This window comes from Delphinus delphis, chromosome 4 (assembly GCF_949987515.2).
Source record: "Delphinus delphis chromosome 4, mDelDel1.2, whole genome shotgun sequence".
NCBI classification, from domain to species: domain Eukaryota; kingdom Metazoa; phylum Chordata; class Mammalia; order Artiodactyla; family Delphinidae; genus Delphinus; species Delphinus delphis.
The window spans coordinates 15357522-15372253 of record NC_082686.1 but is presented as its reverse complement, the minus strand read 5'-3'; the positions used below and the strand labels follow the sequence as shown (position 1 = coordinate 15372253).

At 41.0% G+C, this 14732-nt stretch overlaps 1 non-coding gene across 1 annotated transcript; it reads left to right on the top strand.

Annotated features, from left to right (window-relative positions):
- The first annotated feature begins 14089 nt into the window (after nucleotides 1–14089).
- Nucleotides 14090–14196, top strand: LOC132425188 (U6 spliceosomal RNA). The gene has a single exon (XR_009519381.1). It is a non-coding gene; the product is annotated as a U6 spliceosomal RNA (small nuclear RNA).
- The last annotated feature ends 536 nt before the right edge of the window (nucleotides 14197–14732 follow it).

The window sequence follows — 14732 nt, the reverse complement described above, 5'->3', positions numbered from 1 at the left end:
GAATCCAAGGGAGAGCTATTTGTCTGGGGTCATTTCCAAAGGGATCCTATGCAAGAGGGCTTCTGCCAGGTGGTGAGGCAGCTTTAAAAGGAAGAAGCTGAGATTTACCCTCAGGAACAGGAGCTGATGAGGGATTGCAAATAGCCAACCAACAGACGTCTGAACGATGAGCAGGAAGTTGGGTAAAGAGTTGGGGAGGAGTGTCCTGAGTCTAAATGATTGCATGTGCAAAAGCTGAGGGATAAGAGAGGGCCTGATTTATTTGTAGACCTGAAATGTGTCTAGCATGATTGAATGCTCTGTGTGTGTGGTCAGGGTGATGATGACTCTAGGTTGGAGGAGTGGCATGAGATGGAGAAGGGTGAGAAGAGTCCAGCCCTCCTTAGGTATATTATGGGATTTGGAATTTATCTTAAAGACAATGGGAAACTTCTGAAAGATGTGATATGATCAGTCTTGTGTTTTAGGAAGTTTGCTTTGGCTGTGGCCAATAGAGTAGATGGTAGAGTCAAAGAGTGGAATTGGGGAGCTAAATAAAAGACCATGGCTGTAGTCAGACAAGGGATCATGGTGGGCTGGACTAAGGACGTGCTAGTGGGAAAACAAGACAGTAGCCAGATTCATGAAACAGGTAGGAAAAAGGTGACTGACTTGAGGTGGGGAGAAGGATTGGTAAAAAAAGGGCAGAAGAATCATGTACTATTCCCAGATTTCTTTCTTGAATAACAGAGTAGAAGACGTTGCTATTCAATGAGGTGGTGAAGACAAGATCAAAGCAGGTTTGAGGAACAGATGCTGATTTCTGTGATGAATGTACAGCATGTGAGGCACAACGTGTGCTTCTGTGTGGAGAGGTCGATTTGGTAGTTGATATATAAGACTTGTACCCAGGAGGAAGATTTGCACCCAAGCTTTACATTTATGCATTAACATATGATCTACTTTTGAAGCCATGTGAGTGGAGTGTGTACAGTGAGCAGAGAAGATAGTCCCGGACATACCCCAAAGGAATAATGATGTTTAAGAAAGAAGAAACTAAGAAGGGGACAAGAAGGAACACCAGAGGAGAAGGAAAATCGAAAGACAAGAGTAACATGGAAGAGTGGTGTTGGGAAGGAGATGCACTTCTTCTGTCAGATAAGGAACGAACATCTCCACTGGTGATGAGGTGCTCAGGGTGAGTCTGATCATGACCAAGTCTAGGGGGCTAGGTGACCTGGTAAGTGAGAGGTGGAAAAGCAAAAACAGCTTGTGTAGAGAATGCTTGTTCTGCCATGGCCAATAAACTTGTGAGAACATCTTCCAACTGAACTAATAATAAGGGAAGTTGAAATAAAACTATAGTCTTACAGCCAAAGATTTAAATGACTGCCAATCAAAACTGAATGTCAACAAGTAAGTGAAGAAGTGAACACTACCAGTTGAGAGGTAAATTGGTACAAACTTCCTAGTGGTGTTTTGATAACATCTAAAGATTTATTCACAACATTTTTCAAGATGTTATGGTCTAGTTAGAAACACTTGGCTAAAAATGTATTTGATGGTGGTATCATGGTAGGATGCCAAAGGGCTTAGCATAGGGGACTCCCTGTATATTACAATGAATTCACTTTTTAAATTCATTTTTCTTATTGTGGTAAAATATACATAACATTTACCATTTTAACCATGTTCAGGTGTACAACTCCGTGGCATTAAGTACATTTACAATGTTGTATAACCATTATCACTATCCATTTCTAGAATTTTTCATCATCCAAACTAAAACCCTCTTCTCATTAAACAGTAACTCCCCAATCTCCCCTCCTCCCAGGCCCTGGTAACCATCATTCTACTTTCTGTCTATGAATTTGACTACTTTCTGTCTATGAATTTGACTACCTACTCTAGGTACCTCATATAAGTGGAATCATGTAATTGTCCTTTTGTGTCTGGCTTGTTTCACTTAGCATTAAGTTTTCAAGGTTCATCCATGTTGTAGCATGTCTCAGAACTTCATTCCTTTTTTAAGACTGAATAATATTCCACTGTATGTATATATTACATTTTGTTTATCCATTCATTTGTTTCAGTGGAGGAGTTTTTCCTTTCCTTCCTTCCTTCTTTCCTTCCCCTCTCTCTCATTCTTTCTTTCTCTTTCTTTCTCTCTTCCTTCTTTCCTTCCTTTCTCTCTTTCTTTCTCTTTCTTTCTTTCTTTCTTTCTTTCTTTCTCTTTCTTTCTTTCTTTCTTTCTTTCTTTCTTTCTTTTCTTTCTTTCTTTCTTTCTTTCTTTCTTTCTTTCTTTCTTTCTTTCTTTCTTTCTTTCTTTCTTTCTTTCTTTCTTTCTTTCTTTTTCCTTTCTTCCTTCCTTCCTTCCTTCTTTCTCCTTCCAGTTTCATTGAGATATAGTTGACCTACAGCACCGTGTAAGTTTAGGGTACACAGCATAATGACCTGACCCACATGCACCATGGGATGATCACCACAATAAATCGAGCGAACATCCATCATCTCATAGAGATAGAAAATAAAAGAAAAAGAAAAAAATTTCCTTGTGATGAGAACTTTTAGAATTTACTTTCTTAACAACTTTCATATATAACATACAGCACTGTTAATTATATTTATCATGATGTACGTTACATACCTAGCACTTATTTATCTTATAACTAGAAATTTATACCTTTGACTACCTTCATTCAATTCGCCCACCCCCAGCCCCCTGCCTCTGATAACCACAAATCTGATCTCTTTTTTCTACGAGTTTGTTTGTTTTTGAAGTATAATTGACCTACAACACTACACGGTTCCTGGTGTACAGCAGTGATTCAATATTCCCCTACACTACAAAATGATCACCATGAAAATCTAGTTACCATCTGTCAACACACAAAGGTATTACATTATTATTGACTGTATTTCCCACACTGTACATTTCATACACATGACTCATCTATTTTGTAGCTGGAAGTGTGCACCTCTTAATCTCCCTCACCTATTTCTCTCCTATTTCAATGGGGTTTTAAAATAAGGGTGGTTCTAGTATTAATTACTTAAAAAATTATGATATATTTACTGTTACAAGTATAGATAACAAAACAAAAACATCAGTATGTCTTTCATAGGGAATTATAAATAAAATCCAAATTAATATAGTTTTTGGGGGGGATATGGGGTGCAGATGAGTAAATTTAATGAATATACAGGGTGAATTATTGGGTTAAAATAAGGAGAAAAGCAGTTACGTGTATTTCTCCATTGACTTCTGTATTGCTATGTATTCTTATCCACTAACTCCTGCATCCTTTCAGGAGAGGGGATTTGTGTCCACTTTTAGGCACTGCAATTGCTGCAAACATAGACAAGTCCCTGTAGGAAGACTCCTGCATGGATGTGCTTCTCCATCCCATGGACTCATGACATTGGAAGGAGGAAGAGAGCTGAATGACTCCAGGAAACCACCATGATGTTTGTAAGACTGGGCTTTCCATTTTGGAGGAATGAAGGAGTGTGGGTGTAGTTTTAGGGAGTTGATGGAATGTCTACTAACTGCATCATCACAGGAGAAAGCAACTGAAATGTGGACTAGTTGATTTGGTAGAGGAATTAGCTAAAATTTCTAGGCATTTCTTTATGTAGGAGCTGAGTAAGTTGAATATTTTGAGCCCAAGTTACAGAAAAACCTCCTATTACAGAAAAATTGGGTGGTGTATATGTATACCATAACTTGTTTTGAATTAAGATTCTGAATTTAGCTTTTCCCCGGAAACTCCAAGATAACTAGAAATTTCAAAAAGAAATACTGTAGTCCTTTGGTTTGAAGGGGTTAGGTCATGGGCTCTTAAAAAACAGTTTCTTTCTTAGTGTTCTGCTTGTTGCTTTTTTTCATTCAACATTATATATATATATATATTTATTTAAATTAATTAATTAATTTGTTTATTTTTGGCTGCGTTGGGTCTTCCTTGCTGCGTGCAGGCTTTTCTCTAGTGGCGAGCGGGGGCTACTCTTCATTGTGGTGCACAGGCTTCTCATTGCGGTGGCTTCTCTTGTTGCGGAGCACAGGCTCTAGGCGTGCGGGCTTCAGTAGTTGTGGTGCTTGGGCTCAGTGGTTGTGGCGCACGGACTTGGTTGCTCCGAGGCATGTGGGATCTTCCTGGACCAGGGCTCGGCCTGTGTCCCCTGCATTGGCAGGCGGGTTCTTGACCACTGTGCCACCAGGGAAGTCCCTACATTATATTATAAAGATATATACATATTACATAGAGAGATCTAATTTAAGCAACTGCTTCATAATATTACATTGTACTTTGTATTTAAATTATGCGGTTGTGTGGATGGATATATAAATTGTGTTCAGTTTTTTCTCTATTTTAAACAATGCCACAGTGAACACCTAAAAAAACAAACAAATAAACAAACAAAAAAACAGTTTCTTTTATGAGAAAGCTGTGTCCTCTTATTGAGGCTCTATTAGAGAAATTGCTTTTCAGTAGTAAGGAAGATTTTAGAAGTAGGAAGAATTAATTACAACTAGTTATACTAACTTAGAATGGATTTTGTTTCCTCCTTTAATATTTTTTGCTTGTAAGAGAAAATTTGAGGCCTAATTCTGACTACATAGAACTGTAGAGAGCAATGTGCTTTTAATATAATTTCTGTTAAATAATTTATTCTCCAATTCCTTGTTAGCTTTTACAGGAATTTATGACATATAATAGTTCAGTAACGTGGCTGGCTAGATATGAGATATATTAAATGAGAAGGTTTTCTATTTATCTCCAGTAACTGGCTAGAAAATATCCTGATAAAAAGGATTTCCAATACATAATGATAAAAGCAAAATAGCCATTTCTAGAAATAAAATTCTGGTGAGAAATGGCTGGAACTTACTCAAAATAAATTGAAAACCTGTTTTAGAGAGTTGTAAAGGAAAATTTAAATAAATGGAGCACTGTACCACATTCCTGAATGGGAAGAAGTGTGTATTAGTCAGCTTGGGCTATCATAACAAAAGACCACAGAGTAGGAGGTTTACATAACAGAAATAAATAAATAATAAAAATAAATAACAGAAATTTATTTTCTCAAGGTCCTGAAGGCTTGGGAAAGCAGTTTGCGATCTAATAGACTTTAGCCATAAATTAATCCTACAAATTCCTCTGTGGACCAAGTAGTTCATCATAGCATTATTTAGCCTAGTAAATAGTAGTGAATAAACCTTTAGAAATGGAAAAAAAGTGAATCCCTGTACATCTACTCAAAGCTAAGTTTATTGAGGGTTTATTCTGTGCCAGACACTACATTCAGCTCTTTTCATGATTTTTTCACTTAATCTTCACAATAACCTCAAAAGGTAGATATTATCCTCTTTTAGGAGTTTTAGTAAGCTAATAAGCTGTTTATAATAAACATAGAATAACATGAAAAGTGCTCGTGACATACTAAACATAAAAGCAAGACACATGTATCGAGAATGATTATAACCATGCATAAGAAATATGAATAGAAAAATAATGTGAATAGAAAAATAATGAATAGAATAGAAAATAATGAAAAGAAGTCCGTGAAAGGTGAACACATTCTTATTTATTCCAATTTGCTTTCATGGGTGCGCATGAATCTTGAGACAATAACCACCACCACCACTATAAAACTATCAAACATGATTTTAAAAACAAAAACCAGAAAGAGAAAAATTTAAGGGTAAGTCAGCCAGAAATGTAAAAAAAGCAGAAAGTTATATTTCACTCAGCTAAAAGCTGAGATCTTGATGGTGGTCCCCAAGGCCTGCTGTGATGGGTTCCCTCCCCTCCCCTCTGGCTTCATCCCCCAGCTCTCCTCCTCTTTTGTGTCCCCAGCTCCACAAGCCTCTTCTTTCTCAGCACACCAGACACTGCCACTCCATGGGGCCTTGGTCCAAGGGGTCCCTCTTCCCAGAATTCTCTTCTTGCAGCTACCTCTAAGAACACCTTTCCAGGTGACACTTACCCAGTATCACCTTCTCAGTGAGGCTCCTCTAGTCAAGATTGCACCCTACCTCCATCCTACCATCCCACCTCCAACCTCTGTATCTTGTCCTTCATTTTCTCTTTCCATATCACCTGTCACCTTCCAACATACTAGAGAATTGGCTTATTTCTTTTGCTTCATGTTTATTACCTGTCTCACTCCACTAGAATGTAAGCATCTCAAGGGCAGGAGATTTACACACAAATCCTCGTCCACATTGCATCTCAAGTATCCAGGACAATGCCTGGAATCCAAAAATATTTGTGGAGTGTTGCCAAAGGTGCTGTCCTAGAGTAGAGAAAAGGCCTGAAGAGTGAAAAAAAAAAAAATGATCCCAAGGTGAGTTCTGGGAAATACAAGCAGTGGCCTACTTGGAAAGTGATTATAGTAGATCTTACACTGTTTGACTTATCAGTACTGTTGATCTTATGACACCAGCCCCACCAAGAATAATTGGGTTAAGACTTTGCAGTTGTGACATTTATGGCTTACTTCATCTAGGTTTTATTTTGCTTGCAAATAAGTCAATGTCTTACAATGATTTTAACATGGGGAAAGGTCCACAGTAGTATACTTTGTTCTAGCCTTTTTTTATTCATACTCTGACTCTTTTCAATAGTTGTGGCTTTCTCAGAACTCTCTGCACCTTATCCTTTTTTCTTTCCAGCCGTAGGTGGCAGCACACCACTGCCTACAAACGGCTGCGTTTGTAAGTCAGAGCTGTTGGTCAGGAAATAGCAGCTAATGAATAATCAGTCCAAGCTGATTGGCAAATTAATGTCTTCATTAAGTGAACTAACCGGCTTCCTTTATAAACAAGGTCAGAGTATTTATAACCCAGTGCATTTCATAAAACAAAATCCATCTACACTGATGTGACCTCACTAAGGTACCCATGATTGATCTGCATGGAGCATATGCAAAACCTCACTTGGAAAACCATCTTTAATAAGGACTGGTACCATTCCGATGTAATCGTTAATAAAAGGCACCCTTGCTATGCAGCCTCATTTTTCTCACACGAGGTAAATGAAAAAGTGAATACCTTAAACAGGAGCTACTGTTATAAGATGATATTGGGTGGCCTGTTCCAAATTGAGTTCTTAGTAATAAAAAATAAAGTGTGATCCTTATTGATCAAATATATCTTCTGTCACTTAGGCTAGACAAAAACTTATTTCACATTTAGAGTACACTGTACAGGTATAAAGTTTGATGTTTACCGTCTACTCTATGTCACATTTTGAGTGATTCAAATGCTTAATGTTGCCATCATTGTCAGAGAACTATGTGAGAAGTTCAGAAAATCTTCTCACGAGGTGATCAGGTGTCAGGGACCTGGTGAATTTCTCTTTCTAGGACAGGGCTGTACAACAGAAATATAAGGCAAGCCACAAATATGAACTGTATGTGTAATTGTAAAATTTCTAGGAGTTGCATTGAAAAACGCAAGAAGAGAGGAAATTAATCTTAATTCTGTATTGTAGTGTCTTTAACCCAATATATCAAAAGTATTTAGCGGGTAATCAATATAAAGACAACTGAGGTATCCTACATTCTCTTTTTCACTCTAAGTATTTGAACTCTGGTGTCTATTTTACACTCACAGCTCATCTCTGTTCAGACTAGCCTCATGTCCAGTGCCTGATATCCACGTGTGGCCAGTGGGCACTGTGATATCCAGCTCAGCTCTAGAGATTTAGTGTCTGTTATGGATTCAATTGTGTCCCCTCAACATTCAGATGTTGAAGACCTAACCCCCAGTACCTCAGGAGGTGACCTTATTTGGAGACGAGATCTTTACAGAGCTAATCAAGTTAAAATGAGACCGTTAGGATGCGTCCAAATCCAGTATGACTGATGTCCTTATAAAATGGGGGAATTTGAAGACAGACTCGCACAGGGAGAGCACCATGGGAAGATGAAGACAGAGAAGGGGGTGATGGGCCTACCAGCCAAGGAGCACCAAAGATTGCTGGCAAGCTACCAGAAGCTAGAGGAGAGGCGTGAAACACCTCTGCCTCACCGCCCTCAGAAGGAACTGACCCTGCTGTCACCTTGATCGTGGACTTCTAGCCTCCAGAACTGTGAGACAATAAATTTCTGTTGCTTAAGTCACCCATTTTGTGGAAAGAAATACAGTTCCTGCTGTTGGTAGTGGGCACTTTGTTCCATCACTCTGCAGCTTTTCTTTTCCTACCTTGAACCTCTTCTCCTCTTTCTGCACTTTCCCTTCTGTTCTCACCACTGAGCCTCCCAGCCTCCTCTCATGGAATCTCCTAGTATTTCGCTCCCATGCAGACAGGCTGGGAGTTTCCCCTTCAGTGAGCATGAGAGGGGCACATCCTGAGCAGTGAGTAAAGAAGGCTGATTTGCTTCAGGTCTCTAGCGGGGATAATATTACCCACTAGGCTGTCTCCCTAGAGCTGCTATAACGCAGGTCCAGTGCTGTTTGAGAAAGTGCTTTGAAAACTGTACATAACTGCATAGATGAGAATGAGTGTTTTGTAGGTGGGATGAAGTGTTTCTCAAATTATTTTCATTTCTTCTCCCTTTAATTATCTGGGCTCCCCACTTCACAGAAGGAAATGAATCAAAGGGGAAAAGACCCTGACACTTTCTTGCCATCTGGCAATAGTGCGCTTCTATTGGTTGTCTCTCCAGCACATAAGGTACCTTTCTGCGGACACTGCAGAAGCTCCCTCCTCCCCCATTCACAAACCAGGTGCTGTGGGTGACATGGATCCCACTCCATCTCTAGAAATGGGTCCCAACCTGTGTGTATATATATGTAGACACACATATTCTATTAATCTGTTTCTGTTTCTCTGGAGAACCGTGACTACATCTATTGTTCTTATTAATTCATGGCAAGGGGTCATAGTGCTTAAAAAGATGAAAGGCAGGGCTTCCCTGGTGGCGCAGTGGTTGAGAGTACGCCTGCCGATGCAGGGGACACGGGTTCGTTCCCCGGTCCGGGAATATCCCACGTGCCGCGGAGCGGCTGGGCCCGTGAGACATGGCCGCTGAGCTTGCGCGTCCGAAGCCTGTGCTCCGCAACGGGAGAGGCCACAACAGTGAGAGGCCCGCGTACCGCAAAAAAAAAAAAAAAAAAAAAAAAAAAAAAATGCACAAGAGCAGGGACCCAGATTGACTAGAAAGGCCTCATGAGTTCCAGTGGAGGGGGAGTTTATAGGCACTCCCACTGACATTGGAGGAGGTCTCTGCACTGGGGTGAGCAACCTGAACCTTTACCCAGCAGGGCAGCCCCACAGATACTCGCTCTTCTGCCCAGGTGTCTCTTGGTAAAGGCAAGTAGAGGAACCAAAGCAATTACCTAGATAATTAAGGAAAAACAAACCTGTGTATGGCAGGTAACTTGGGGAACTTCCACTCAATTTTCTAGGCAACCATTGGAATTCTTTGCCTCCCTGTTGTCAGCAGGAATGTGATCTGGCTCACAAGAGCTACTTTAACAATTATACTGCTCTCAGTTGGTAAATATTGCTTCATAGGGACTCCTCCTGTACTCATCAATCTAGAGTTTGAAATAGCTCCATGGGAATCTCAGGGCCGTGTTGTTCCCACTGAGTCATGGCAAAACCCCCAGTAACTGCTGTGAAAATGTTAGACTATTTGTGAAACTTTGGAAATCAGCTTCTGGCAGCTCTTGTTTTGTGATTCTGGGTGAGATGAGACCTGACCTGCAACCTCACAGGCTGGGCAAAGGCAATTCCAGTTGTGATGGAGGCCAAGGAAGGAGGTTTGCTGTCAGTCTCTATATGAGGCATGTGTTGCATCTTACCTCCAATACCTTCCTATGAGGCAAGGTCCTACTACCCTTGCTTTAGAGATGAGAAAATGGAGCATCAACCAGGCACACACTGGTGAGTGACAAAACTAGAATTTCCACCTAGATCCTTTTGATTCCAAAGCTCTTTTTACTCTCCCAGTGGCTCTGGGAGAATCCAGGGCACCTATATTTTTTAAAAGCTCATAGTTGTTTCTGGTATCGGTTGGACTGGAAACTGTATGTTAAGGCAATGGTTCTCAAAGTTTAACATGTGTTAGAATCACCTGTAAGACTTGTAAACACACAGATGTCTGGTACCACACCTGGAAGTCTATCTGATTTGGGTCTGGGTTTGGGCCCAAGTATTTGCACTTCTAAACAGGTTCCCAAGTGATGCTGCTGCTGGTACCCAGGGACCACACTGTAAGAACCACCGCTACATTCGGGACCTCAGAATTTGTTGTGAAAATCAGCATAATGAGAATGAAATCAGATATCTACAAACTCACCTTAGAGAGAATGGTTCAGAATAAGTCCTGACTAATAGTAAAACTAACACAGTCTAGAGAGAATATGCCTATCATAGGCGGTTGGTCAGAAGGGAGGCATTAATTAATGGGGCAGAAAATATATCTGACAGTTTCCTTCTGAAGGCAAGAAGTGATGAAAGGGTCAGTTTCTACCTTTCCTTCTGATTCTCTGGACACCAGGCAACCTCGTGAACGTTAATTCAATTAGGTTATTTGATTAACTTATTTTGTTTTCCAGCTGTCTGATATCTGAAGGATGGTTTCAAGCAGGACTATTTTTCAGGACCACCGCTTTGCCTAATCCCTGCGGGTGCCATTCATATTGAATTCTGTGCAAATGGTGCCCCCTGGAGGAGAGGAAAAGAATATCCTCCTAAGTGAAGGATCTAGCATTGTTGGTTAAACATGATTTATGCGCCCCTGGAGTCTACTCCTTTCCCATTAAACTAGCAAAACTGAGGACCAGTCCCAGGGACCTATGAGAATATTCTCTCAGAGAGGCCTGCCCTTGAGAAAGGTTTTCCTAGTCAATATTCCAAGTAACCCAGGTCCTAAAATTCTTGAAACAAGTGAAAATGGTAGGAGAAGGTCGTTAACAAATCCAAATGCTATCAGGATGTGTATCTTGCTTCTCTGTTGTGTGGGGATAAAATTATTTCAAGATTTGACTTACAAAGTAGGAATTGTGACTGAAACTGAAACCAATGTTTGTCTTCATGAGAGAGCAAGAAGTCTCTTGGTTGGAACCCTTTGGTACAGAAGGGTTATTCTACCATGAGCATAAAACCCGGACGAGGCTCTGCATGAGACCCACCAATGCTCCATGTCTCATGACCCTCTTCCCCCCCACTGAAAGGTCAAACTTATCCTTTGTGTCCATGCTTTTCTATGACCTGCAAGTTTTCCAAGAACCCCTGTATTCAAAGCATAGGTATACCACTTGACAGCTTTGTGTCCTTACTTAACCTTCCTGGGCCTTTGTTTCCTTATTTGTGGGATGATTATAAGGGTTACAGATAGAGAGATATAGATTGATAAAGCTGAGAGCAGTGATTGACACATCCTTGCGTTCTGTAAATGTTACTCACTACTGTTATTGTTCTAGGCAACCATTGGAATTCAGCATGTTCAGACATGCTTGTTAAGAATGCCCTGTGAATTATTTGTACATGTTGGATATTTAAGGGATTGCAAAGTATTTAATTAGTGGAGATAGTATTGAGGGGTCCAATCCACATCTACAGTGGGTAGAGCTAGAAAGGCATGGAGGATAGTTAGATAAGAGAACAAGTAGAGAGATGTGAACTCCAGAGGAGAGAGCTCATCTGGAAAGTAGGTTATCAGGAATATATGATTCCAATCTGATGATATAGAAGGAGCTGTGAATGTGGGAGGCATATTTGGGAGAGAAAAAACAAATGTTCATGCTTGTGTTACCTAAACTCTCCCCTCCCTTTTAAGGGTCATCTCCTTCTAATGAGAGTTGTTTATACTGCTGCTTGTAGACTACTAGGGTCCAGAAATCAATTTTTTTTTTAACATCTTTATTGGAGTATAATTGCTTTACAATGGTGTGTTAGTTTCTGCTGTATAACAAAGTGAATCAGCTATACGTATACATATATCCCCATATCTCCTCCCTCTTGCGTCTCCCTCCCTCCCACCCTCCCAATCCCACCCCTCTAGGCGGTCACAGAGCATCATCGAGCTGATCTCTCTGTGCTATGCGGCTGCTTCCCACTAGCTATCTATTTTACACTTGGTAGTGTATATAGCCCATGCCACTCTCTCACTTCTCCCAGCTTACCCTTCCCCCTCCCCTTGTCCTCAAGTCCATTCTCTACATCTGTGTCTTTATTCCTGTCACTAGGTTCTTCAGAACCACAGAAATCAATTTATATGATCTGTGACCAGCATTAAAAAAAACAAAACAGAATAGAATATAAACAACCTGTGTCCATTCATTGCACGTGGTGAGTAATATTGTTTTATAAAACTTTGCTCAGTTATGCATATACATGTGTATAGGGTCATGATGTACAATGTATTTCTTACTGTGGCTTTTGTTACAAGGAGTTTGAAAGTTACTGCTCTAGTGTATTCACTGGGGTGGGGAGTTTTCTCTGCTCTTGCAGGGTCCTCTTACCTATTCTCCAGGCTGCTTTTTTCTCCCCAGACTTTTCTGAGCCAAAGCAGATACCTACTTGTTGCCCTCCTAGTGGGGCTGGGGGCTCAGGACACCTTCTAATGCAACCTTCCCACTTCTGCAAAATCCCAGAGATGATGGTGAGCATGATGGGGATCTGTTCCCCTCTGTTTTTGTTTTTATGACTCAGTCCCTCACTTATTTCAAACTTTTTATTCAAGTGTTGGAGAAACTATGAGAGAAATTATTTAAACTTTGCTGCTTTACTTTTCCTGAAGTCCAAGGAAGGAGTGTCCTGGAATTGAAATCCTGTGCGGGGCTCACTTCCTAGATGCTCCTGGTTTATCACTGTGATTCCCTGACCTCAGGGCCACATCCCTCACTGCAGGAGGGCTCTTCTTGCAATTTAAAACCTGCAAATATTTATTCATTTTGGGAGGAAAATGCTACCTTGTACTCACAGAGTTCCATACGTTTTCTATTTACTTCTGAATATTAAAAAAAAGCAGGTCAAGTTTAAAATATCCATTTCAGATCCATCTATCCCCTCCCCTCCTCCCAGCACTGGCCATGCTTTCCCAAGGAGACTTAGAGGAGGGAGAAAGCTTGGTCTGCTTTTTCACTCCTTATCCCCGATTTCTTGGGGCACCTTTCTCCTTGATTGCAGAGGGGAGATGGAAAGGGACGAATCTGTCATTCCTGGTGTGCATTGGCCATCTCTTGGCTATTGCTTCTTAGGCTGAAATGGACCAAGTAGAGATGCCCACTGAGGGCAGGCATCCCAGGCTGCTTCCTTCTTGAGGTACATGTGTGAGTTCTTCATGAACCTTTCAGAATCGGGACAGGGCTCCACATCTTGTTTCCATCCAATGCCTTAACAAGGGAGACTAACTCTAGCTCAACCTCTTTGAATGCCACTGCAGCTTTCACCACCAGCAGTACACCCTGCTGTTTCCCATTGCTTGGGACATCCACCCTGTACGTGGCCCTCTTGTTTGGGGTACAATAAGACAGCTTAAGCCCAGCTACCTTCTGCAGTGTCCACCTGAGTCACTGAAGAGTCAGCTTTCCTTCAAATACCAAGTGGTAGGAGGGCTGGTTTCCCCACTGCTGGTCTCTCTCTCTGCCCTGTTGGCTCTCTTCTCCCCTGCTCAGAGATGGTCAGAGAGTGGGCAGATCAGCATGTCTGCTCCATGAGCTGATGTCTCCCTGTGGTTCGAGATGCCTGTCTCCTTTTGTTTCTGACACCCCTACTGTCTATGAGAGCTCCCCATTTTTTCTTCCTCCATGGAAAACACCGAGGCTCTCAACTCTCTACCGATGACTCACAATAAGAAATCTCTTCTCCTTCTCCTCTTCCTGGTTTTCTGCTTGTTTGGGGTGGGGGGAATGGTTGAAAGCAGTACAGTTGGTTAAGTCTGGTCTATTAAAACGTCCTGGAGGGGTTCATGCCTCCAGCTGTTGGCAGCTCTTCTTAGAATGGGAGGTGCTTGATGTGTCTTCGCTTTCTGCTCCAGGTCTTGGTCGCCCATTTTGAGACAACAGAATTAGTATCATCGACACCCCACTGCACGTGGGACGAGAGATCCACATCACCTACCCTAGCCGTACTTTAAAGAGTTAAGTTGGGTGCTTGCTTCGGCAGCACATATACTAAAATTGGAGCGATGCAGAGAAGATTAGCATGGCCCCTGCGCAAGGATGACCCACAAATTCATGAAGCGTTCCACATTTTTTTACAATGGAATATTACCCAGACATAAAAAGGAACAAAATAGTACCATTTGTAGAGGTGTGGATGGACCTAGAGTCTGTCATACAGAGTGAAGTAAGTCAGAAAGAGAAAAACAAATATTGTATAATATTGCTTATATGTGGAATCTAGAAAAATGGTACAGATGACCTTACTGGCAAAGCAGAAATAGAGTCACAGATGTAGAGCACAATCTTATGGTTACCAAGGGGGGGAAGGGGGGCACTTGCGATGAATTGGGAGATTGGGATTGACATACATACACTAATATGTATAAAATAGATAACTAATAAGAACCTGCTATATTAAAAAAAACCTGCCTTTATATTATTTAGCCATTTTAGTAAACAATTTACCATACCTGTGGTATGTCATATGTGAATTTTAGATATTTTTTCCCCAAATAGCATCTGTTAATTTACCACCATAGAAATAGGCTTAACTATTGTGAAAAATTCAAATGGTAAAAAAGGTACATTAAATGTCCACCCCTCTTTTTTAACCTAAAGCAGATGTTAC